The sequence below is a fragment of the Ascaphus truei genome, chromosome 1, assembly GCF_040206685.1.
Source record: "Ascaphus truei isolate aAscTru1 chromosome 1, aAscTru1.hap1, whole genome shotgun sequence".
In the NCBI taxonomy this organism is placed as follows: Eukaryota; Metazoa; Chordata; class Amphibia; order Anura; family Ascaphidae; genus Ascaphus; species Ascaphus truei.
The window spans coordinates 432,819,095-432,847,093 of NC_134483.1; positions in this window are offsets into that span (position 1 = coordinate 432,819,095).

Consider the following 27,999-nt stretch of genomic DNA (forward strand, 5'->3'; position numbering starts at 1 on the left):
TAACTAAAACCAGAGACAGAACATAAAACACAGACTGAGCTCAGTTTTAGCACATCCAGTGAAACTCATACACGGTACAGTGCCTAAATATATATGTATAAATATCTATTAAGTAAAATGGTCTTTTAGTTTAACATTTTTGGCCAAAATTGTTGTAAGCCCCTGAGCCAACTGCACGGCAGACTACAACTCTATTATTACATTTGTCACAAACATGTTGAGTCATGAACGTAATACATCTCTATAAATAATGTTTTGTTACTGTAAAGCTGTTTTAGAAGGGTGGATTATTGGCAATATGTTTGTTTGGTGATGACGGGAGTATTGCCCTTTAAATTAACCCCCTGCTAACGTTTGCTGGAACACTATAAAGTTTACAAGATACATGTAATTACATTGATAAACAAATACAAGGAAACATGTGGTGACCTTTAATGTAAATTGTTGACTATCATGTCTGGGGGATACAGATATATTCACGCCAACATCCGTGGACCCCCAGACTGCTTGGAGGACCACCCATGTACCCCTCAGAGTATATGTTGTTTCTTTCTCCATCTGAATGTATGTTAAACAATGAAAGACAGAATTATGCATATGTTGATGATAATATTATTTTATTACACTACAATACTGTACTGTATGTGTTATGTGTTTGTATTAATTGGTATGGTTAGTTGTCATTGGGTCTGGCACACGATTGGTCACGCATGCAAACAGGGAACCACGAACTCTTATGGACCCCCCAACACATCCGGGACCCCCGCGGGGATACCTGTGCGACCCCTCGGGGACCCCCGCGGGGTCAGCCGCGATCCCCGGCCTCCCTCGGGGACCCCTGCAGGGTCAGCCGGGTACCCCCACCTATGGACCCCCGCAGGGTCAGCCGGGGATAGCCGCGTGACCCCCAACCTCTCTCGGGGACCCCCGCGGGGTCAGCCGGGGACACCCGCCGGCCTGTTGTATGAGTTTTGCGCATACAAAAAAAAAAAGTCAGAATTTTTTCTAAGTCCAGATTTATTTTCGTCTACTCTGACCTGACGTGATCTGATCAACGCAACTTTCGCGTTTGCTAAGGTTGCGTTGCTTAGTGCATCCCGCTTAAGGGCAGAATTTCACGCAAACAGTACTATGACATGAAAGAACTTAGTAATTTGTAAGGCTGAAATATAGTGATTTAAAGGCAATCGTTAATACATAGTTCAAATATTCACCGTAGTTTCTTTTCTGCTATAAACGCAGCAAATAATTTTACATGTCATTATGTAAATTACTGTATATTCCTGGTTGTTATTTAATTGATACACTAATACAATTGCTACCACATTAAGACATATGTGGCCCTGTGTAAGTCTATAAATATGTATTTAAAAAAAAATGGGAGACAGATGATGAGATCTCTCATCCAAAAAAATAACAATTTAAGATATATATATATATCTTAAATTGTTATTTTTTTTATCAAATTGTTATTTGTTATATATATAATAGGGATGCCTCGCTCTAAACCTTTGTGTTTGATAAATGGTTTCGGTCGCGTGCTGCCAGGGATAATGACTTAGACAAAAGGGATGTGTGTGTAAAGAGCACACACAAAGATCCCCACTAGGGCGCACCACAGACCTGAGTAGAATTAAATCATGGTCCTTTAGTGCGCAGACACGTACAACATATATAAGTTTATTGAATCACTAAATAAAAACTTTAAAATAATGAGGTCCCTAGTGCTTCTATAGTGCCAGTACCTATTTACAGGCTCTGTGTCAGACCAGGAGGTATATGCGGGGATAGTACATACTAGACTCTGGTGTTTCACCCTTATAAGATTCGACTCCTCTTCGATAATTCCCTGGGTGAGGTATTAATATACCTATGTAATTGATGCTTATTATAGAGATGCCTGCTACATCCCTCCGTCTTGTGTTTAGAATGGGTATGCAGGGTCTCAAGCAAGGGGGAAACAGTGACTAATGTGTTGGTAGTGTAATTAGTCACAGAGTACACTGATGCCCTGTGTGGTATATATGCTTGCTCATGAACAGCTAACTGTGATAGATATGGTGTTTATAGTCACATGTATGCATATTGCACCTCAGGTTATAGTAACCGATGTGACTGTACGTTCATAAAGATAGTAGTTCCACATAGATGGAAAGATACATCGGTATGTATGTCCACTCTACATGGATTCTATCCAGTACATCCGTGTGTCTGGAGTAAAAGGGTTACCCACTTGATAGTGGCACTCTTAATAGTGCACGATGAGATGTGCTGAGACTAAACCCACTAAACTTGCTAGTTCAGTCCAAATATACTCTTAAATAGAGTCTCTGCGCAATGACTAATAGTCAAACCCCACATATGTATGGGTGGATAATTATATAAAGGGTTGCCCTATGTGTCACAATTAGTGGACTGTGACTATATCATACTACTGTCAGTATGTTGTTCATGTACATATCGATGTTTCATATGGCAGACATATATATCCAGTGCAGCTGGAGATGTATTAGTATACAACGTTTAGTTCAATAATTGAGCGTTGTGTGACAAGGTTTTTATTGCTTCGTGGGTCCCTGGTAGACCGTGTAGTTTGGGACTATGTCAGCTATTAGTTAGGTGAAGCCCGCTGAGACACCAGCAAATGTTAGCTGTTTACACGATCATAGCACTGTAATTGTTGTGGCATCAGGGCAGATTCTGTGCATTGTACCCTAGATCATAGTAACGCCCAGACAATCGTGAGTAATCGGATTTACAGTTATATCCTGTTGTGCTCGGGCGGTATATCATTAGTTTAAATGCGCAACTTGGGATTGTCACGTGGATAACACCGCTCGTAGGATCTTATGAGTCTGGAGACCGGAACAGTAGCACAATTGCACATAACCCGTATAGGTCCTTGCTGAAAGTATATAGCACTAGGGCAGCTTCATACTATATCACCAATGTACACCATAGCATTAAAAACCCGACATGACGTCCGTTTCGTCGCCTACTGCGACTTCATCTGTAGGCATATCGTGCACTTAGGTTAACATGTTCCTGTGCGTCTGGTGGTGCCAGGTAACATGTTAACCTAAGTGCACGATATGCCTACTTTTGTCTTCACTGATGTACGCAGATATCATACCTTTTAATATATATTAATTGATTTGAACTTACTTCACCATTTGCGTCTGCGCTTGTTTTCTTTTGTTTCAGTTCTAGGAGTGATTTCTCACTCCTATATCAACAGCTGCAGACCTTTTACCTTCCAAGGTTGTGTTATATTTATATCACTTAGGTGTATATGGGTTATATTCCCTTATTGCAATAGAGGGTTTCTTTGGACACTTAAAATCTGTTTTTTTGTCTGTATCCGGCAGAAGACTGCTGTGTAACTGTTACTGCAGAGTGTAGTAATAAACCTGTTCCTGTTTTGCAATATACCTCCTGCCTGGTGCGTGACCTTACTGGGGGGAGAGGTAATAAGTTCTACCGTGGAAGATCACCTTAAGTTCCTGGAGTCTACGGCAGATGTTAGGTGCTGCACTGCTAAGCAAATTTGTGGGGTATGAACCCCAGAAGCCTGTTCCTGTGTCCCCAATACCATTGGCGGATGATTCAGCCCTTCCATTGCCAGCAGTTATATTCACCATACACCCTGTAATGGCCCTTATATGTGGTTGGGTGGCGGAAACACATGTTGATGGGAAGGTATCCAATATATGTATATATTTTTAAACAGAAATATGACATGACTGGCTTTATCATTGACAAAGTAACCTTACTATGTCACATGCTAATATTTACAGCATAGCACACGAAGCATACTATATTAATGACATATGCAGCTCAAAATGTAATTATTTCCTTATGTGTTCATATGCTGAGATAAGTAACAATATTTTTCAGTTATATTTCTAGACAGGGCCATCAGCCACCACTGCTGAAGGTGAGATCAAAAACATAATTAAATATTCTCATGCACATTCTGTTATGACCCCAGTCTCACATAGGTATGTCAACTGTTGCACACAGTGCTTCCCTTCACTGTCATGGAGTCAGGTTGTTGGCACGTAGTCATCAGAGGTCTTACCAAACATTCACAGACCTGTTATCTCTGCAAGATACAACATTTCCTACGGTGAAATAACATAAATGAGGGGTGTTGGTGTACTATGATCAAAGTTAGGAGCAGTCATTCATCCAAAATAGTATTTAGCCTAGCATACTAGTGTAAAAATGGGGCCTACATGCACACCAGATCTGTGTCCAGTATAGTTTAGTCTCAATAGGCCAGTGAACCTTGTACTCTTGTGTTTTGGATAAGTGGAACACAACGGCAGCATTTAATGTAGCATTAATGTGTGAATTCTAATGTGTTTTTCCAGAATCTCTTTTACTATAAAACATTTGCACACAAATAAATTAGCAGCTGATTCTGTGATGTTAGTGTTAATGGCATATGAACATGTACATAAAAAGTTGTGTATGTTACATAATCATATATATTTATTGTTAAGCAGAGAATACAGTACAATGCATAACAATATCAATGTAAAAGCAAAATCATGACAATACCACATAATTATTTAGTCATTATTGTAACGGGAGACCAAGCAATTACACCTTTAGACCGGGATCATTCATTGAGCAAAACCGAGAAGTAAAATAAATGGTCATTTATTCCATTGAAACAGACGTACACACAGTGGATTACAATTATACAGGGGGAAACACACTTCCTGGGGGATCTGGACTAAAAAGCTAACCTTTCCTAACTCAGATAGTCCTTAAAACAAAGTCTTTAGGTGACCGGGATGCATCCTCAAAAGTCCTGGAACTCAGCTCGGCATGCGTTACCAGACGCAACCGCTGTATCTTCTCCGGAGATGCCAAAATCATTTTACTGGGAGATAGTACCAAACATCCTGGAACTCTTTTCAGCTTGTAGTTCCAGCCGTGACTGCTACGTTCTATTTTGAGAACTTGGCCCCGAAAACTGGGACTTAGAAAATGTCTCGCCTTAAAATTTCTGAAGCCGGCTCGCGTCTATTTCTTTCACAGCATCTTTTAGTCAATTCAAATCTGCCGCTGGTGTCTTGGTGCTTAAAATCTCTCGACCTGATTGGCTGCTAGGTTTCTTATAGGAGTTTGAGTCCCATTCACAAAACTTTACAGCCAATCACCGCGTGGGAATTTTCTTACCAGCCTATCACAGAGTTGCCGGTACTCTGAAGCCGTTCGGGCACGGATTTCAATTCTGCTAAGGTGTATGCGCCAACCTGGCACCTCTGCCACTTAGCATATTGAACCTCCTGTTGTACCAGGCTCCTCATTGTGGGGATGGGAAAATGGTTGCCGGATAGCCCTTATTCATGTCAGTACGTGGGTACTTGAGTATAACTCCGGTACTCCGCCCACACTAACACCTTCGCATCTCTGAGACTTTCAAGTCCGGGACCCGACCAGACACAATGGCACCAAGCTTGGTGGCCATCTGGTCTCTCAGAACCACTGGCTCGGAAATTCCCCAGTTCATATACAGGGCATATACATATACGCCGTTATATACCATGTTAATAAAAATCATACAAAATTCTTCCAAGTCCCTTATCCCATAGGATCTACTAAAAAGACGTTTATATTCATTTTCTGAGCCTCTAGACCTTCCTATAAGAAGTTTTCATAAAAGTTGCCTCAAATAATGTTTAGGTTCATTTTCAGGTTGCTTCAATACCGAAGCTGGACATAGAAATAATTTTACTCTCGCAACCTTAGAAATAGTTGGAGATACCCCGAACTCCTATACCAGGTCCGGGGCATATACCGTGGGGGACTCCCCTTAACCAGGGACCCCTGACTATACCCAGGATACACAAATCCCTATGCCCCTTTTTACTTCTGAAGCAAGGCTCCTACCGACTTTTCAAAAGTCCAAACGTCCTCTCAATAACCGAGCGGGTGGATGTGTGTGCCTCATTATAATATTCCTCTGCAGGGATTTGAGTATTACCCAGTGGGGTCAGAAGTTAGGGCCAGCTTCCATATCCTGAGTCACCTGTAAGAGAGTGAAAACATATATGAATGTTACTATAATATTTCTAAGTATTTCTAAGTTAGAGACAAAATATATTAGAAAAATGTTTAATGTTAAATAAACATTTATTGTAGATAATATATTAGCTATAACTAAGGAAAAATTAACCTCTACATATACATTTTATATCAGTGCAGTTTGTATAACATTTACTGACCCAACAGCCATCTGTCGCCGTATTTCACCGCATCAAATGCACAAAAAACTAAAGAGTTCTGAGGGATATAGGAATCGTGGCAGGAACCCGGGAATAGGGTTAACACACACAGAATTTGCATGTGCGTGTCACATACGATCTGCACATTAAGGGAGTGGTAATGTTTTCTGTTACGGTACCACATCTCCTTTTTAGGTAGTGGGTAAGCGCAACATGTGTGCAATCTATAGAACCCATCACATTGTGTAGCCCTGCTACATTATAAAATGCAGTCTTCAGTTCCTGCCACTCTGTATGCTCGCTAGGAACATTGATATAATTCCTAGCGCATCTAGTCAGTGCACATAGAAACTGGCTAAGGCCCGCTAGAATGTTGCCTGAGAAACCCCGCCTACTATGCCCACAGTTGTCTGACAATTTGCAGAAGCAAGAAAATGTAATGAGCTCAGCATTTTAACAAGGCCTGTTACTGCCATGACTCCAGTCTGTTGATGGCTCTAAATCTTCTCAACTCTTCGTAGAGTTCTTAGATAGCTGCTGATTTCTATCTATATTGGCTGATCACCTATGCATCAGTCAACCCCTCTAGGGTACATCATTCTCAGAACTGCTGGGCAGGCAACTGGTTTTCCCAGATAACATAAAAACCAAGGCTCTTGCTCTCTCTCCCTCGCTCTCCTCTCCTTCGCTCTCCTCCATAACAATAGAGCCCTCCTACTCCTGACACAATACGCTGCAAAGCCCAAATTTGCAATGACATTCATTTCGCTCTGAAGGGAAGTGTTTACTTGGTATCCTTTAAATAGACAGCCTAAGAAGCCACATGATTATAAATGAGGGCACCTGTGTAGTATTACATTATATTGACAACATTTGTATTGTAGTAGTCCAAACAGTCATTATAGTTTCACTCAGATTTCTTAAACAAAGAATAGAAGCAGTGGTAATATGAAAAAGAACACTATTGATCCACAGTCTAAGCCATGATTCAATACAATATAAATATTTTTTTGTAAAAAATCACACAATCATGACATTTGTGGCTAATATGTTTAGTAATGAAGGTGTTAAATCTCAAGAAGTACTTGGTTGTTGGTAGTAGAGATTGGTGGCAGAAGCTTACATTTGTGCCCGGGTGGTTGTTTTGTAATCACGTGAGGATTGCCGTTCAAATTAACCCCTTCATAACGTTAGCAGTTAGAGTTTAAAGTCGTGAAGATGGATGTTATCGAATTGTTATTAACTATGATTCAATCACGGGTTCTCCTTCGATTCAATTAATGCACACCAGCTTTGTGAATAGCTATTACTGGTAAAAAAAGTGCACCTTTGCCTTTTTTTGGCCTATCGGACAACTTTTTGTCTCTGGCTGTTAATGGGAGTTAAAAAGCCATTGTAGTGCGATACTTCACTGTTATCAGCACTTTGTGAATAGCAGATCAGGCAGAAGTACACTATAAGGGCATTTATTGCCCACTAAACCACTTATCACCACTTTGTGAATTGGCCCCATAGACTGATTCACTAAGTGCCAATACGGGGTACAGCACCCCGATAACGGTCTTCATGAAAATCCAACTTGGGATCGAAATAATGACAATATGTATAAATAAAATACATGTATCCATTTAAAGTGCATGTGATTTCCGCCAGTTAATTTTGATGTATTGCTATAGATGTTCTGTGGATCGATGTGCACCAATGGCAGGAAGATTTTTAGATACTGTAAGTGTGACTACTTTTTCTGAAGACTATTCAGAATACAAATGTGGTCTGTCCAAATTATACAGCATGTGAGTGGAATCCTGCCCCCTGACACATTTATAAAGTAGCACTATAAATATACACCTCTCTTTAACTCCCTAGCAGTTATAACATTTTATTTGATCTACAGTATGCCTTTTGAAAAATACAATATATTTTGAGGCACAAGTACTATATTAAGTTGAGGGCATTGCAATGCATTGGTTCAATAAAAATCATGAAGATACTGTAGAACTATAAAATAAAAATGTTTTCTAAAGGAAGGAATTTTAAACTGAGCTATTAAGACTAAAAATCTGGTACAGGATAATTTTGCATTCATTTCTTCAACTTTATGTAGTTTAGTTTACTGCCAAAGAAATGAAAAGTAATTGGACACTACTGGGCAGTGAATTAATACGTTTTTTTAGCCTCAGGCTATGTTTACAGGAAATTGTAAATAGCTTGGAAGTTAGAAATCACTTAAGATCAGCTCCAGCTAATTTCATTTTGTTTCAAACGAAGTAAAATGTATTGATGAGTTAAAATAAAAATTAAGGAAAGCAGAGAAATCAGTTTGTTAAAGTGACATAACATTTATTTTTTAATCAAGTACTTGAAATGTCATTATAAAAGTGCTTGGAACTTATCTCTGAGATGCTATATGCCTTGAGGAACAAAACTTGAATAAAACATTTAGGGGGAAGTTACTAAATGGTGGCAAGTGCAATTTTCACTTTACCAAAGTCAGTAAAAAAACAAATGAGGTGTTTTGTATCTATAGGAATAGATTGACTACAAATGTAGTGGTTTCTGTTTGGTCAAAAGGAATACTGCCCATTTTCCAATCATTATAATACTGTATATTAGGCCCAGATCCACAAAAGAGTGCTAAGCTTTTGCACGCCTTAGCTCCTATTCATATGAATTGGAGTAAAGGCATGCTAAAGCATAACATCCTTTTGTGGATCTGTACCTTAGCTGAAATCTATAAAGGACAATATATCTATTGAGTTCAACCGCTTTTTGAACAAGGGCCCAAATCCACACCGCTACGTTCAGAGCTATTACGAGACGTTATCAAAATCATTACCAGACATTATTTTGAGAGGGAGAGAGTCTGCTTTGCTGGCATCCCAAGTTGCATAAATACCTCCCCAAACACACCTTTAAGCAACACATGGAGAGACAGCTTTGCACCAAAATGAACACACCTGAGCTATGAGGAAAATATGGTAATTTGGAAAGTATATTTCTCTCTCAACATATATTTCAGGCGTGCATGGGAGTTATGACACCATTAGGTATGACTTAACAAGCAAATCTTTATAACCCTGTGTTAACTGTAATGTAACTAATTGGATATGCATTGTTAGAGGAACCACCTACTGTATTTTGCCTTGTATGAGTATTAATGCCCCAATCAACCAAAAACAGCACTTAACACAGCGTTAGTGAGCTTTGAAGGTACACTACATGTTAGCTTTGTTAAATCAATAAAGGAGTAAACAAAATTTCTACTTAGTGTAGCCCTGATTGATTTGGGGCTATAGGTCTGTCCTTCTCCTGGCAGTAATGCCTAATAAGGGTAGGTTGCCAGGAGTAATCATGGGTTTTCCCCACTAATTGCAGTGCATTGAGTCAGAGAAGGGAATGTAATCATGCCTCGTGTCCAATCAGAGGCACAGTTACTGGTTACTACTGGATCTGTATTTGTGGCTCTGCACTTCCTGTATTTTGGCAGTTGCCCCTACTGTGAGAAAGGCTGGTCTACCCGAGTACAGTGTGCAGGGCTCTGTACACTGTGTGTCCTCCCTTAGGGGAGCGGTGGGAGACTGTTCCCCTTACTCTACCAGAGAGTAAGGGAAGAGCTTGGACTGCTCCTGGTGCCCTTTGGCTGGGACTGAGTCCAGGGACATCCTGAGGATGGAAGCCCTACAAGATGATACCTTGCTGCTGAATTCAGAGAGACCAAATAAAGAACATTGTGTTTTATCATACTTCAGTCCTGAGAGTGAAGTCTATTGGGAAGAAGGGAGAGGGATTCTCCTGCAGAGACTTCTTCCCATACATCTGGGGGATGCAAGAGATGGAGGTGCTGCAACTGTGAGCACTATTGTATTGTATTGTATGTCTTTATTTATATAGCGCCATTAATGTACATAGCGCTTCACAGTAGTAATACATGTGGTAATCGAATAAATAACAGATAATATAAATAACTGATCATGGGAATAAGTGCTTTAGACAAACATAACATTAAGGAAGAGGCGTCCCTGCCCCGAGGAGCTTACAATCTAATTGGTAGGTAGGGAGAACGTACAGAGACAGTAGGAGGGAGTTCTTGTAAGTGCGTCTGCAGGGGGCCAAGTTTTATGTATCATGTGTTCAGAATGTTCACAGTGCTATTCATATGCTTCTTTAAGCAAGTGTGTCTTAAGGTGGGTCTTAAAGGTGTATAGAGAGGGTGCTAATCGGGTACTGAGGGGAAGGGCATTCCAGAGGTGTGGGGCAGTCAGTGAAAAAGGTTTAAGGCGGGAGAGGGCTTTAGATAAAAAGGGGGTAGAAAGAAGACATTCTTGAGCAGAACGCAAGAGTCGGGGTGGTGCATTGCGAGAAATTAGGGCTGAGATGTAAGGAGGGGCAGAAGAGTGTAAAGCTTTAAAAGTGAGGAGAAGAATGGAGTGTGAGATGCGGGAATTGATTGGAAGCCAGGAGAGGGATTTCAGGAGGGGAGATGCTGAGACAGATCTAGGAAAGAGTAGAGTGATTCTGGCAGCAGCATTTAGGATAGATTGTAGGGGAGACAGGTGAGAGGCAGGAAGGCCGGACAGCAGGAGGTTACAGTAATCAAGACGGGAGAGAATGAGGGCCTGAGTCAGAGTTTTAGCAGTCGAGCAAAAGAGGAAAGGGTGTATCTTTGTTATATTGCGGAGGAAAAAGCGACAAGTTTTAGAAATGTTTTGAATGTGAGGGGCGAATGTGAGAGAGGAGTCGAGTGTGACCCCTAGGCAGCGTGCTTGGGCTACTGGGTGGATGATCGTAGTTCCAACAGTAATGTGGAAGGAGGTAGTAGGGCCAGGTTTGGGTGGAAGTATGAGGAGCTCTGTTTTAGCCATGTTGAGTTTAAGGCGATGGAGGGCCATCCAGGATGATATAGCAGAGAGACATTCAGAAACTTTGGTCTGTATAGCAGGTGTAAGGTCAGGTGTTGAAAAGTATATTTGTGTGTCATCAGCATAAAGGTGATAGTTCAACCCAAAATATGTTATTAGGTCACCTAGAGAGAGTGTGTACAGAGAAAAGAGAAGAGGTCCAAGGACAGAGCCCTGGCTTACCCCCACAGAGAGATAAATAGAGGAGGAGGAGGTGTAAGCAGAAGAGACACTGAAAGTACGATGGGAGAGGTAGGATGAGATCCAGGATAGAGATTTGTTCCGAATACCAAGCGTATGGAGAATGTGAAGGAGAAGAGGGTGGTCCACGGTGTCAAATGCTGCAGAGAGGTCGAGTAATATGAGCAGAGTGTAATGACCTCTGTCTTTGGCAGCATGGAGGTCGTCAGTTATTTTAGTGAGGGCTGTTTCCGTGGAGTGAGCAGTGCGGAAGCCAGATTGTAGAGGGTCTAGGAGAGAATAGGTGTTGAGAAAATGGAGCAAGCGAGAGAATACAAGACGTTCAAGTAGTTTAGAGGCAAAAGGCAGGAGGGAGACAGGTCGATAGTTAGAAAGACAGGTAGGATCAAGCTTGCTGTTTTTGAGTAATGGTATGACTGTTGCATGTTTGAAGGAGGATGGAAAGGTTCCAGAGCAGAGGGAGGAGTTAAAAATGTGTGTGAGCGTAGGGATTATAGTAGGAGCAAGAGGTTTTAGGAGATGGGAGGGAATGGGGTCAAGAGGGCAAGTGGTAGAGGGAGAAGTGGCGATAAACAGCGACACATCCTCCTCTGAGACAGTGGAAAAAGAGTCAAGGAAGGCAGGAGGAGAGTTAGGAAGAGGTGTAGGATGGGAGGAAGAAACAGAGGGGATGTTCTGACGTATGGATTCCATCTTTTCCTTAAAATAGTCAGCAAAGTCCTGAGCACAGATGGAGGAAGGAGAGGCAGCTGAGGGTGGTTTGAGTAGAGTATCAAAGACAGAGAACAGTCGGCGTGGGTTAGACTTGTGCATGTTGATTAGTGCAGAAAAGTAGGCTTGTTTAGCTTGCGAGAGGGCAGAGTTGAAACAGGATAGCATAAATTTGTAGTGAAGGAAGTCTGCGAGAGTGTGAGACTTCCTCCAGAGGCGTTCAGAGGAACGAGTGGAGGAACGCAGCATGCGCGTGCGGGAATTTAGCCAGGGTCTAGGGTTAGAAGGGCGAGTGCGGCAGAGAGAAAGTGGGGCATGTAGATCAAGAGAGGAGGACAAGACAGAGTTGTAGTTGCTGACCAGGTTGTCAGGGTCTGTAGCAGAGCTGAGAGAGGAGAGGGAGGAGCGTAAAGTGGATTCAAAGTCAGGTAAGTGAATAGAGTGCAGGTTTCTGCAGAACCGGGGGGTAGATGGAGGTGGAGAAGGGGAGAAGCGAGATAGAGAGAATGAGATGAGATGATGGTCAGAGAGAGGAAAAGGGGAAATGGAGAAATCGGAGAGAGAGAAGTTCTTAGTGAAAACCAGGTCTAAGTAGTGGCCATCCTTGTGGGTGCTGGCTGCAGTCCACTGTTGAAGGCCAAAAGAAGAGGTTAGAGAAAGAAAGCGGGAAGCCCAAGGGAGAGAGGGGTCATCAATGTGGCAATTGAAGTCCCCAAGGAGAAGAACAGGGGAGTCTGAGGAGAGGATAAAAGAGAGCCAGGATTCAAAGTGAGAGAGAAAGGCAGAAGGGGGATGAGTAGAGGTAGGTGGGCGATAGATGACCTCCACATGAACAGGGAGAGGAGAGAAAATCTGGACAGTGTGAGCCTCAAAGGAGGGAAAAGCAAGAGAGGGAGGAATAGGAAGGGTTCGGTAATGACAGAGAGAGGAGAGCAGGAGCCCCACGCCTCAACTCCTGCCATCAGGGCGCGGAGTGTGGGAGAAGGAAAGGCCACTGTAGGAGAGGGCAGCTTCCAGAGCAGAGTCAGACTGAGTGAGCAAGGTCTCAGTTATAGCAAAGAGAAGCAGGGAGTGAGAGAGAAAGTAGTCATGCACAGAGAGGAACTTGTTAGAGAGGGAGCAAGCATTCCAAAGGGCACAGGAGAAAGGGAGAGAGGAGTTAGGGTGGCAGGGGATGGGTATGAGGTTGGAGGGGTTGACACCAGGAGTAGAGGTTGCAGTTGGCAGGCGAGGACGAGCGCATGTAGGAATAAGACAGGGACCAGGATTCGGGCAAGACCCCAGAAGCCTGTCCTTTCCTTCCCCTACAACACCATGTGGGAGACCCAAGGCCCCCTGTTACCAACAGGTTTGCACCACACTCAAAGTAGTAACCAGAGCAAGTTTCCCCAAGATAGACCCTATGTAATATGGGGGGGGGGAGTAAACATGGTCACATTTGGAGGCACTGCTGAGATCTATCAGGACAGGCTTTCAGCGAAGCAGAACTGTAAGTTTGGGATGTATGCTTCCAGAGCAAGTGTTGAGGAAAGAGGGAGTCTAGGTGTAGTCAGGAGGCACCTTAATCTTGCAAAGCACGACCTAAGACTGGGCTACAGAGGTGATATAGAGCTGGAAACAGGGCTATACCTGTTCTAGTCCCATGAGGCGGGTAGTCGTATGATGCCTAAAGGGGGTAGCCCGGGAAACATGAGTCAGGAACTTCAGGAGAGTGTCTACGATATGGAAGCCAAGAGGAGGTGATGCCCAGTGCGCAGGGAAAAGGCCCAAAAGAACTACTAGCCAGTGGCCAGACTAACAACGATGAGCATTTGCACTGGACTGTCATCGTGTGCAGTGTACATGAGAAAGAGTTTTGCTTAGTCTGGGGAATGTTGAATTATCACTGTCAGAGGCTGAGATGGATTGCCATGTTCACAGGAGAGCGGACCCCCTTCTAAACAATGAGGGTTGCGTTTTGGTGAAAACTATGGGTTCACCTAAAATGGCGGCTGCTATGTTTGATGGTGCATCTCGCGGTGCGAAGAATCTAAAATGGCGGCTCCCGCTGAGTCTGGATATCGCACGTGCTGCGTGCAAACAGGCTGCAAGAAAGCTGAGTGCAAAGACTTGTCTGGGTTTGGCGCGAAAGCCAACGCCCTGCCTGAAGGATGGAAGTGGCGCGCAAACAGGAGCTGCGCCCCCCTGTTTTGTGACTGGCTCAGAGAAGAGTCCACGTCATGAAGTGATGCCAAGTGACCCTCCTCTATTCTCCCCCAGAGGGAGGGGTCACAGTGAGAGCGAATCACAACGCTCTACCCAGACTAAAGGAGGAGCCGGATGTGAGCTGCCACAACCTTCAGTCTTGTAGAGCTGGCGATCAAGACAGAGCACATTGTCGAGCTCCAATGCTTTCTACTATTCCTACAGCTAGCAGTATGTCAATGTGCCATGTTTCCACCTACCAACTTTCAGGAGGCTTCCTGGTGGTGGAGGTGGGAGGCCTAGAGTACCTCAGGTGTCTGTGCCTGCAATGCAGACTGCCAGGGGCTGAACCAAGTACCACTGCCCAGTGTCCGCAGTGTGGAATCTACTACTTATGGCCAGAAGATCCATTTCTTACCGTCGTTGCCCAGCTGGACAGCCCACAAGCAACCTTGACGGAGGTGGACAGCATTTTGAGGTGGAAACCAGTCCGGGCGCGAGTGCCCTACCGGTTGTCCAAGAGTTGATTCCAGCAACGGAGACTGTGCTGCTGGAACTCGCTAAAAAGCAGGTGACTGCCCAAGGGAAAGGGGGATCGCTGTTGATGGTGGTGCCGGAATGGGACCGCTTCGTGCCCAGTTCTCCTGTAGAAGTGCGGAGCCCCGCTGTCGTTCCCTGTGGTGTGAAAGTGTTAACCAGGCCAATAATAAAGGTCTTACACCCGGCTGGTTACCCCTAAACCTTGTTGGGCATGAAGGGGTTAATTGTTGGTCACCACAATGCCATGTTTCCCCTATACATCCCCTGTAATGTCCCTGTTTTGCAGCTCAGAAACTAGCTGCAGTCCTATGAATGTGTGTTGAATGTGCAAACTGTATTTGCAACACAAGGGGCAGATTCTAGCGCTGTGCCAAGCGTTAATTTAATAAATGCGTCTGTTGTAAGTGGTTCCATTGAAGCACTGTATCACTTCCTAAGCCTCAAAAACCTCCTGGGAAGTCTTAACCAAAAACTCACGTGGATAAGTGGTTTGCTGTCTAGTTGATGTGGCAGAATGCAACAATGCATCCTGCGGTCTCGTTAACCAATTAAGGTTAAATGGTGTAGTGCTTCTGTGGTTACCGATTCTGGCAAGCAGTGATACTGTACATTGTATGCCAAAGCTCAAACTGCAAATCACATCACAGAGCCTATTCAATTAAGTAGCTAACTTTTGTTAGGATGGAGCTGCACTCTAATTTTTAGAATATAGATAGCTGAGAATGTAACATTCAATGTTGTTTTTATGTCACCCACACATATAGAAAGTACATATAAAAATAACATGTTTCAGGTATATTTTAAATTTAAAGGCAGGAACCCTTTCTTGTCAGCCCGGCAATGAATCCATTAACATGTCAATATATTAAGGATGAATGAGATGACAAATTTTTCATCTCCATACTTCAATGGGCACCCTGCTGAGTTGGTGCCCCAGTGTCTAGAGATGTCCGGAGTTGAAAAGCCTCAGAGACCCTAGGTGTTAGGGCGGCCGGATTATTGCAAAGTACCAGATATCGGTGCGAAGTATGGGCTATCAACACTTGTAAAACATACAGAACACCTACAAGCTCAAATTGAACCCCCAAAATACCCACAACATATATATAAGCATATAAGTTTCACAGAGGAGTGCTACTGAGCATGGCAATATATATTTAAAACCAGAGACATAACATAAAACACAGACAAAGCTCAGTGCACATCCAGAAAAACTTATATACGGTACAGTGCCTAAATATACATGCATAAATAACTAATAAATAAAATGGTCTTTTAGTTTAACATTTTGGCCAAATTGTTGTAAGCCGTTGAGCCAAACTACACGGCAGACCACGTTTCAAGGGTCCCTACACTAATATAAATTCTTAATAACCTGTGCATTGCCAGGAAGAATGATTTATAATAAATCTGTCAATATAAGTTGCAAAAGTTCTAAGTCTGATTGAAGCTTTTATTAACCTGTACATTACCAGGAAAAGCACTCTGTAATAGATTTGTCACAATCACACTGCATGCAGGCAAGTTCCCCTGATAGATGGAAATGCCATGGAGTGAGCTTTTAACCATTTAAATGTGGGAGGGAGTGAGCTTCAATTGGATAGGAGGTTGCCACTCCATGGCAAATATATATTGCCATGCTCAGTAGCACTCCTCTGTGAAACTTATATGCTTATATATATGTTGTGGGTATTTTGGGGGTTCAATTTGAGCTTGTAGGTGTTCTGTATGTTTTATAATTCTTGTGCAGCTAGTCTTGGCTGTTTTGGAGGGTGGCAACCTCCTATCCAATTGAAGCTCACTCCCTCCCACATTTAAATGGTTAAAAGCTCACTCCATGGCATCTCCAACTATCAGGGGAACTTGCCTGCATGCAGTGTGATTGTGACAAATCTATTACAGAGTGCTTTTCCTGGTAATGTACAGGTTAATAAAAGCTTCAATCAGACTTAGAACTTTTGCAACTTATATTGACAGATTTATTATAAATCATTCTTCCTGGCAATGCACAGGTTATTAAGAATTTATATTAGTGTAGGGACCCTTGAAACGTGGTCTGCCGTGTAGTTTGGCTCAAGGGCTTACAACAATTTGGCCAAAATGTTAAACTAAAAGACCATTTTATTTATTAGTTATTTATGCATGTATATTTAGGCACTGTACCGTATATAAGTTTTTCTGGATGTGCACTGAGCTTTGTCTGTGTTTTATGTTATGTCTCTGGTTTTAAATATATATTGCCATGCTCAGTAGCACTCCTCTGTGAAACTTATATGCTTATATATATGTTGTGGGTATTTTGGGGGTTCAATTTGAGCTTGTAGGTGTTCTGTATGTTTTATAATTCTTGTGCAGCTAGTCTTGGCTGTTTTGGAGGGTGGCAACCTCCTATCCAATTGAAGCTCACTCCCCCCCACATTTAAATGGTTAAAAGCTCACTCCATGGCATCTCCAACTATCAGGGGAACTTGCCTGCATGCAGTGTGATTGTGACAAATCTATTACAGAGTGCTTTTCCTGGTAATGTACAGGTTAATAAAAGCTTCAATCAGACTTAGAACTTTTGCAACTTATATTGACAGATTTATTATAAATCATTCTTCCTGGCAATGCACAGGTTATTAAGAATTTATATTAGTGTAGGGACCCTTGAAACGTGGTCTGCCGTGTAGTTTGGCTCAAGGGCTTACAACAATTTGGCCAAAATGTTAAACTAAAAGACCATTTTATTTATTAGTTATTTATGCATGTATATTTAGGCACTGTACCGTATATAAGTTTTTCTGGATGTGCACTGAGCTTTGTCTGTGTTTTATGTTATGTCTCTGGTTTTAAATATATATTGCCATGCTCAGTAGCACTCCTCTGTGAAACTTATATGCTTATATATATGTTGTGGGTATTTTGGGGGTTCAATTTGAGCTTGTAGGTGTTCTGTATGTTTTATAATTCTTGTGCAGCTAGTCTTGGCTGTTTTGGAGGGTGGCAACCTCCTATCCAATTGAAGCTCACTCCCCCCCACATTTAAATGGTTAAAAGCTCACTCCATGGCATCTCCAACTATCAGGGGAACTTGCCTGCATGCAGTGTGATTGTGACAAATCTATTACAGAGTGCTTTTCCTGGTAATGTACAGGTTAATAAAAGCTTCAATCAGACTTAGAACTTTTGCAACTTATATTGACAGATTTATTATAAATCATTCTTCCTGGCAATGCACAGGTTATTAAGAATTTATATTAGTGTAGGGACCCTTGAAACGTGGTCTGCCGTGTAGTTTGGCTCAAGGGCTTACAACAATTTGGCCAAAATGTTAAACTAAAAGACCATTTTATTTATTAGTTATTTATGCATGTATATTTAGGCACTGTACCGTATATAAGTTTTTCTGGATGTGCACTGAGCTTTGTCTGTGTTTTATGTTATGTCTCTGGTTTTAACTATCAACACTTGTAGCCAAACCCCAGACTTACTGTTGCCAGGTAAGGAGTTGGGCCCGGTATGCTAAGCAGCTTAGGTGCCAAGTTAGCGTCTGCTCTTAGAGTTCCATCTAAGACTCGTCCAAGTTACAATGTCAGTGGTTCCGGAGTGTGAGGGGTTTACAACATCGTAACCAAGGATCGTGCCCCTTTTCCAGAATTCGTTTGCGCTAAGGATTCCCAAACGAATCCTGTAAGGACCCAACGAAAAGATTACTTTCGGCGGAGATATTGGGGTGGCAACTTTCGCCCCAAGCCAAGGATTGTCGCACGGCTCAAATCACGCACCACTTGCATGCGTGCAGGGGTGCCCAGAGACTTTGTTTTCAAGTCATTTGGTCCGTGGACATTTTATTTCACCATCCCTGTAAGTATTTATTAAGTGTAATTGTGAAGAATTGTGTGTTTGTCTGAAAAGGAAATAAATTACAATTTATTTTGCCCTCCTTGTTGTGCTCAATCCAGAATCCCGGTATTAATGTGTTGATGAGACCTGGTCTACCATGACATTCCCCTGCGGAAATGTCCCTGCCTGCCTCATCGGACAATGAGTGTGCCGGTATATAATCGGTGGTGATGCGCCAACCGGTGCTGCTAAAAATGAATTACTTACCGGTAATGCGGAGCAGATGAGTCCGGAAATTCCCAGACTGCAGGTGCTGGTCCAGCCTGAGCCACGTAGAAGTCCCACGACCATGGCAACTCCCAGTGTGGCAGAGACGGGACCCGAGACTGCTCTGGAGGAACTCAAGATCATCGCAAGTCAGCGGAGCGGTGAGAAACCACCACCTGGCAGGCTACTATAGGGGAGTCCGCAGATGAGGCCCAGCCCGGTGCCTATTTCCGGACGGAGATGGACGCCGAACTTCCGGTGCAGTGGCCAGTGGATGATGAACTTCCATTGCGGGACCTGGACCTGTACTGGGTCTCCGCGACATCGGTGGATGATTACATAACATCCGGTTCCACCAGCGGAGTGAATGGAAGTATGCGGCTCCTGTTCTTATTAGTACCAGCCTGTCCGAAGAAGATAGGAACCGGTACATGAAGGCTGTAATGGGTCAAGGAAAAAGAAGGTCGGTAGAGGCCGAGTCCCCAAAGCCCCCCACAGGTCGCGGCATAGCACGACTCCAAGACTTTGCCCAGGACTATGCCATTTCCCTGCCACCCATCCCCAGTGCCACTGCCCATGCCCCTGTCCCTTCTCACTGGGGGTCCCAATCGAGTCACCAGGGATCCGGGGAGTCACGGGGGAAGGCCCAAAAGCATTCTGTGTCATCCCAGGACTGGGGGGATTGCATGATGTCTGATGAGGGATCTGAAAGGGAGGGTTCAGTATGTCCCAAACCACCGGTAATGAACCCCACGGTATATAAAAATGTGATCAGAGAAAAAAGTAAGGGTTCCCTTTCTAGCGGTACCTCATGTGTTTCCTCGAGGAGAGACACAGAAGAGTCAGTGTCTTCATCTGGTCCAGAAGACCACAGTACGAAGTGGTGGGCTCCTTTATTTGAGGGGTATTCTGAGTTCATATACCGTACTTGGTTCATCTTAATGAAAGAGGACATGGTTGATCTTTGGTGGGGCAAGGACACCTATTCTGAACAGGAGTCTGTCGATGAGTTAGCTAGAAGGTTAAGAGGAATAAAGAAGGGGATTGTAATCCCTAAGGACCCTCCATATTATACGATGATATAGCTCCTGAGGAACTCTTGCACTGGGTACTGCCAGGCATGGCTGATAGACGAAAGCTCACAAGATTGAGCCATAGTGGCAAGATACCGTCAGTCTCATGGGTTTGAATACCCCTATGTACCAAAACCAATAATGTTAGAAATGTGAGCAATGTGAGACCTGGCTCAGAGAAGCAGTACAGGACTACTTAAGTTCCAAGAGTAGTCACTCAGCCTTTCATACAGAGGAAAGGATTTTTTGTTATCTAATGAGAGTTTGGAGTGTGGGAAGAGGGATCTTTATGCACAAAGTAGTGTATCGTCCTGAGAATGTCCCTCTTCAGTCCCATTCCAATTAAAGTAGTAGACCATAATGGGAGGGAGGTGCACAAACCAGATCCCGGGCACTATTATTAGGTAGTGGGTTCTCCATGTTGGAGTATCCCAAATTCAATTTTTTAAGTACCATCCTAGGTGAATGGGTGAGAACCTGTAGATATCATGGCAGTGAAAATGTATAACCTATGTCATGTTTATGCATTTTGTACAGGTGGTTTTCCTGCAGGATGTCCCAGAAAATTAGGTCCAAGTGGGGATCATTGGATTGCACGAGAGGGAGAGTGTAGCCCTGATTGGTTTTGGGCTATAGGTCTGCCCTCCTCCTGGCAGTAATGCCTAGTAAGGGTAGGTTTGCCAGGAATAATCATGGGGTTTCCCCACTCATTGCATTGCATTAAGTCAGAGAATGTAATGTAATCATGCCTTGAGTCCAATTAGAGGCACAGGGGTGGTTACTACTGCTGCGGCCAAGTTTATTCGAGCATTTGCCCGTTCTTGGCCGCAGCAGTAGCCTGGCGCGCGCCCGAGAGTGACGGGCGCGCGCCGAAGCAGCGGAAGAGCGCCCTCCGATCGGGGCGCTCTCCCTACCGCTGCCGGGTCCGCCGGGTCCCCCGGAACCCCCTGCCGCTGTCCCGCGATCGCGGGACACCAGGGCTCCCTCAGGGAGCCCCTGGACGCGCGTGCAGGGGGCGCACGCTCCCGAAGACGCGTGACCGCGCAGCACGCCGAGGGGCGGCCACTAGCAAGCTGGGAAATCTCCCGGCTTGCGGATCTGGCCGCAGTGTGATTAAGTGTGTCGGTAGTGTACTAGATCTGTATTTAAGGATCTGCACTTCCTGTATTTAAAAAAGAAGAAAAAAAGGGCGCAAGACCCATAGTGCAATACATAATGTTTAATGATATTAAAAAAACTGTTAAAAACACTTACAAAACGTAAGTAGGTTACAGGCACATCTAGAAGGTCACTTCAAAGTGTCAGCCAGCTTGGAGAGCCTCAGTTTCCGTCTTCATGGGGGTGAAAGCTTCTGCTCCAGACACCCTCCTCCTGGGTTTGCCGATGCTTCACTCCTGCTTCCGTGTCACGTGCGCTCGTGACGTCACCGCACTCGTGTTCTCGCGACGTTACACCAGGGGGCCGGGCTATGGGCCGAAACGCTGTCTCCTACAGTCTGACAGATCAGACTTTGGATCTCCTGCTCTGCTCCGTAATCCGTAATTAGTAATTAGTAATCCTTTTAGTATCTTGGACCCGAGGGTTGGATCCAACAAGAAGGAGCTGCATTTCCCAATTTATGAATGGACTGGACTTTGAACCATATTGTATGGTATATTTATTATTTTATTTTTTATGTGTACAATTTAAGTATCAATATTGGAGTCAGCAAATGTTACTGATACTAAGGGCTTGAGTGCTAGCTGATCCTACTTATTGTATACAATTTTGTTATAATACCTGGATCAGCCACTGTATTGTATTACCCAATTTACTTCCTGTATTTAGGCAGTTGCCCCTACTGTGAGAGAGTCTGGTCTACCCAAGTGCAGTGTGCAGGGCTCTGTACACGGTGTGCCCTCCCTTATGGGAGCGGTAGTAGACTGTTCCTCTTACTCTACCAGAGAGTAAGGGAAGATCTGGGACTGCTCCTGGTGCCCTTTGGCTGGGAGTGAGTCCAGGGACATCCTGAGGGTGGAAGCCCTACAAGATGATACCTTGCTGTTGAATACAGAGAGACCAAATAAAGAACATTGTGTTTAATCATACTTCAGTCCTGAGAGTTAAGTCTATTGGGAAGAAGGGAGAGGGGTTCTCTTGCAGAGACTTCTTCCCATACATCTGGGGGCTGCAAGAGATGGAGGTGCTGCAACTGTGAGTACTATTCGGGCAAGACCCCAGAAGCCTGTCCTTTCATTCCCCTACAACACCATGCGGGAGACCCAGGGCCCCCTGTTACCAGCAAGTTTGCACCACACTCAAACTAGTAACCAGAGCAAGTTTCCCCAAGATATACCCTATGTGAGATTGGGGGGGAGGGAAGCAGGGTTACATTAATTTACATTCATAAGATATACAGTAGATAAAGCTATGTATTTTTTACCTTTAAGTTTTTTGTTGTTAAAAATAGCTGTATATAATATAATATGCTGTAAAGATAAAAAAAAAGTTCAGATATAGGGGGCTATGCACTAAGCAGTGATAAGACGTTTTAAGAGCGCAAAGGGCTCTTAGAACATGAAGTTCCGCTGAGCGCTATCCACTAAGCCGTGCAAACAGGCACTTTGCGCTTCAAAACTGACATTTTCCTGGAAATTTTTCAAAGTCCAACTTTGCTCGTACGATCAGCTGTTTGCGCTGAATCCTGCCCTTCTGGGGGATTCACAAAGCAACGCAAACTTATCATATGTGAAAGTTGCGCTGACTAAAGCTCACCAGCTAAAGGCAGGTGATAAAAAAAGCAGGACTTAGAAAAAAATCTTTGTTTACCTTTTTGCAGGCGCAACACCAATACAACGGGCCGGCGGGTGTCCCTGGCTTACCCCGTGGGTATCCCCGGCTGACCCCGTGGGGGTCCCCGACAGAGGCCGGGTGTCCCGCAGGTGTCCGGGGGTCCCACAAGTATTCGGGGGTCCCCGCTGGCATGTGGTAGCAATCGTGTGCCTCCCCCAAAATGATCTATCCTTAAAAATTCATATAATCTCATAACATATACAGTACAGTATTGTACAAAATTACTATTCTCCACATATGGATAATACTGCATTTCACTTTTTAATATACATTAAGTTGTCAAAAGAAAGTACATTTAATTAGCACTCAGAGGGGTCCAGGGGTGGTCCTCGCTGCTGTCTGGGGATCCACGGATGTTGGCGTGAATATATTTGTGTCACCCAGAGCTGAGTAACAATATTTGTAATTGAAGGAGAACACATGATTGAATTACAATTAATATCATTGCATGAATGGCCCTAACTTTATAGTGTACCAGCAAACGTTAGCAGGGGGTTAATTTAAAGGGCAATACTTCCGACAACACAAAACAACCACCCTGACAAGAATCCAAACTTCAGACACACCTTTACAGAAACAAACGATTACTTCTTGTGATGTAACACCTTCATGACTGAACATGTTACATACAAATGTCATGATTGAGTCATTGTTTTCGAGCAATTACTCATATTGTGTCGCTGCGTGGCTTGCACTGTGGATTCAAGAATGTTGCATATTTGCTGATTACATCACATTTCATAATGTGTGTAACACATCTGAATTAAAATTGAATGAATTGTTGAATTACTACAATTCATATGTTCACTATACTATACAACACACATGTCATCATTTACAATCATGTGATTAATTAGTCTGCCTATTTAAACGATAGAAGGAGCGACTTACCTTACAGGGTGAAATGGATGTGGCACCAGATTACGCTTTTGTATTGTTTTTTGCGAGGAGGAGGAGGGACATTATGTTGCAGAGGAGAGAGAGGAGAGAGAGGAGAAAGAGGATAGAGAGGAGAGAGAGAGGAGAGAGAGAGGAGAGAGAGGGAGATCTGTGTTGTCAGACATATAGCCCCTTGCAATTTTAAGCAAAGAAGCTCCCTAGAGGGCTTGAGTGAGGCAGAGATTATCTCCCGCTATCGATTGAGCTCAGCGGCTATCTTCGAACTGTTTGAAGTGTTAAGAGAAGATTTAGAGCCAACAACAGACAGGAGTCATGCAGTGCCTGGCCTGATAAAAAGGCTGAGCTCCTTACATTTTCTTGCTTCTGGGTCATTTCAAACTGTGGGCATAGTAGGCGGGGTATCGCAGTCTGCATTCTCGTGGGCCTTTAGCCAGTTTCTATGTGCACTGACTCGACGCGCTAGTGATTATATACATTTTCCTAGCGAGCAGACAGAGTGGCAGGCACTGAAGACTGCATTTTATAATGTAGCTGGGCTACCCAATGTGATGGGTGCTATAGATTGCACACATGTTGCGCTGACCCCGCTACGTGAAGAGGAGAGGGATTTCAGAAACAGGAAACATTACCACTCGCTCAATGTGCAGGTCGTATGTGACGCATACATGAAAATTCTGAGTGTGGTAGCCCAATTCCCAGGTGCCTGCCACTATTCCCATATTCTGAGGAGCTCATTAGTGTTCCGTAAATTTGAAGCGGGAGAATTTGAGGACTGTTGGCTATTGGGTCAGTGAATGGTATAGAAAGTGCACTTCCAAGTACATTAAATTTATAGTTAAATGTTTCATTATGTGTTGCTAATATTGTAAGTAACCACAAATCCTTAACATTTGTGAAGTTGTACATCTAATCCATTTCATGCAGCGTCATCTTAGATAATGATGATTTTATTGTTAGGGCATGTGTTGTATATTCTTCCCTCTCATGTACTAGGAAATTCCAATAGCCAATGTTTGAAATATCGATATATATTATATTAACATTCATGTGATTTGATTGTGTTATAGGCGACTCAGGATATGGAAGCTGGCCTTGGCTTCTGACCCCACTGGGTAATACGCAAACCCCTGAAGAGGAACAATATAATGCCGCACACATATCCACATGCTCGGTGATTGAGAGGACATTTGGACTGTTGAAAAGTCGTTTTAGATGTCTTGAAAGATCTGGTGGGGCGCTACAATATTCGCCAGCGAAGGTTGGCGATATAGTGATTGCTTGTTGCATTCTGCACAACATTGCCATTCGTCACAATCTTCAAGGCAACATTCGTGAGGATTTAGAGGGGGATCATCCCGTGCCTCCTGCAGGGGTTAGGGAGCATACAGCCAGTGGGGTGGAGATTCGACGGACGTTAATAGCTAATTTTTTCCCATGTAAGATTTCATTTGACATATAATATAATCTATAATCATATCGTGATGTGTGTCACATTGCATTGTGTATCTAATCATAGGATCCGTCTCTCTCTAGTGAACTGCACATTTTGTAGTGAATGATCCTAAGTTCGTCTGCCAACGGTATGTCAATCTTTAACACATTTGTTCTTGTATAAATCATGTTTCTCCCCACTTGTACAATGTGTGCATCCTTAAATGCAGAATGTTGTGCATGAAGTGAAGAGATAGTGCTGTATTTCTGAATATGCATAGTGTTATATTATAACTTAACTACTCTACATGATTATATAAAAATTTACTAACAACTTTACTAATTATTATTTACTTAAAATCCATTATTTAATAATTGTCTTCTGAAATACTTTGACAATAGTTATGGTTCACTTTCCTTAAACATTACTATTGCCACTTATGTAACTATTACTACATACATAATTGGAATGTCTGCAGGAGTATGAGCAGATGATATGGTGATATCTTCGATCACTAACCTGGCATGTATCCCTAACATAATTAATAATTGTATGTTTACAACACACATTTCTAAATTATTTTTTCATATCAATGCGTGGTGCTATTAGTCAGGTAGAAATTTAAGCTATACATTACAGTTCCAGCATCAATAAATGTGTATTTCTTCACACGACATATGAAAACAATTGTATTACAGTCATGTCAAAGTGTCAACAGCATGACATTGACAAAAATGTAGCACTAACACAAACATTTTATTGTAATGTTTACACACATTTCAAAGTAATGGAAAATTCCCACAAATCTATATTATTTCACCTAATCTAATATAATCTAAGATTAGATATGATCTAGATAACTTTGCATGTTCACTTTCATGTGTGTCATAGCATGAGTGCCCATGTGATGTATTTGGTGTTAGGATGTGCTCACCACAAACGAGACGGGACCACGGTGCTGAGGTGGGAAGGTAAGAACACCACCCACAGCCACGAAGACACGTCTTGAAAGTAGATTGGTCGGGGATTCCGGATCGGGGCAGGAGAGGTACGGTTGGTAGAGAGTGCCATTTGCCAAATCCAGGGTTAGAGAGAGGGACGTTGTCGTTTACCGTAAGCCAGGGTCGGGATGCCAGAGATGCGGAGAGTCGAATTGCCGTGTGCCGAGTTCGGGATGCCAGAGGTACAGGAAGACGTAGCGGAAGCCGGTTTGATACACGAGGAGATCTGTAAAAATAGAACTAGGGAGGCAGAGAATGGTAAGGACAACTGGTACTATGCTCAACCAAAGAACCAGTGATTTTGGCAGGTATATAAAGGAGTGAGGGTCCAATAGGATTGCAGCCATAAAGGGGTGTGTAGAAGGAGCCAGCTGTAGCAGGGATAGGTCCCTTATGAGTCCCAGGAGATGAGGCATAAAGGGCAGCAGTCTGGCTGCATTCAATAGCAGCAACAGTCTTGGGACCTGTACCTTTAAGAGGCGGTTGCGCCTCCGTGTGGCCGCGCCTCTGTGTAGCAGCGCCTGCGGCTGCGTGCGCACCCCCACGCCCTGATCCGAGGGCAGAAGAGAGAGAAGAACGTGTGCGCGCGCGCACAGTGCAGGAGCTCGCGCGCCTCTCTCCGGCGTCCCTGCGAGTCAGGATGGTGTCAGGCGAGGCAGCAGGTAAGTGGGAGGCACGCCGTGAACGGCGTGTCTCCATAATCCTTACAGTACCCCCCCCTTCAGGGGCGACCTCCGGGCGACCATGATAAGGCTTGGAAGGGTTTCTTCGATGAAAAGCCCGTAGAAGTTGAGGTGCGTGAAGATCCCGGTAAGGAATCCAAGAACGTTCCTCTGGACCGAACCCCCTCCAGTGAACCAGGTATTGTACTCCTCCTCTGGACTTTCTTGAATCGAGGACAAACTGGACCTCGTACTCCTGTTGACCCGAAATCATAATCGGAGGTGGAGAAGAAGTTTTCTTGGAAAAGCGAGAGCTGCGAAACACTGGTTTGAGTAAAGATACATGAAAAACTGGTGAAATCTTCATAGAAGGTGGAAGGCGTAGTTCGTAAGCCACAGGGTTAATCCTCCTAACCACGGGAAAGGGACCGAGGAACTTGGGAGCAAGCTTCATGGTAGGAACCTTCAACCGGATATTCCTAGATGAAAGCCACACCGTGTCCCCTGGAACGAACGCCGGCACTTGTCGTCGAAGGCGATCTGCTTGGAGTTTCTGTCTCCCTGTAGCTACCCTCAAGTTTTCCTTTAGGAAAACCTTTAGGTGAGAGACGTGTTTGTCCACTGCTGGCACCCCAGATGGTAGTGAAGAGAAGGGTAACCGGGAAGGATGGAATCCATAATTTATAAAGAACGGAGATTCTTGGGTAGAGTCGTTGCGGAGAGAGTTCAAGACAAACACGGCCCAAGGAAGTAGATCCACCCAGTCCTCCTGAGTATCTGTGATGAAGCATCGGAGATATTGTTCTAAGCTTTGATTGACTCTCTCTGTTTGCCCATTGGTCTGGGGATGGTATCCTGAGGAGAAGTGAAGAGCGATTCCCAACCTTTTGGAAAAGGCACGCCAAAATTTTGACACGAATTGCGAGCCCCGGTCAGAGACAATGGTAGAAGGAACTCCGTGAAGGCGAAAAATCTCCTGAATAAACACATCTGCCAGCCTGGGGGAATTTGGAAGACCCCTCAAAGGAACAAGGTGCGTCTGCTTGGAAAATCGATCGATGACCACTAAAATAGTATTCTTCCCTTTGGATTCTGGAAGTTCCACAATAAAATCCATAGAGATATGACTCCAGGGGCGATCTGGAATGGGTAATGGAAGGAGTAGACCAGCGGGTCTGACACGAGGTACCTTGTTACGAGCGCAAATGCTACATGCTTTGACAAACTCCTC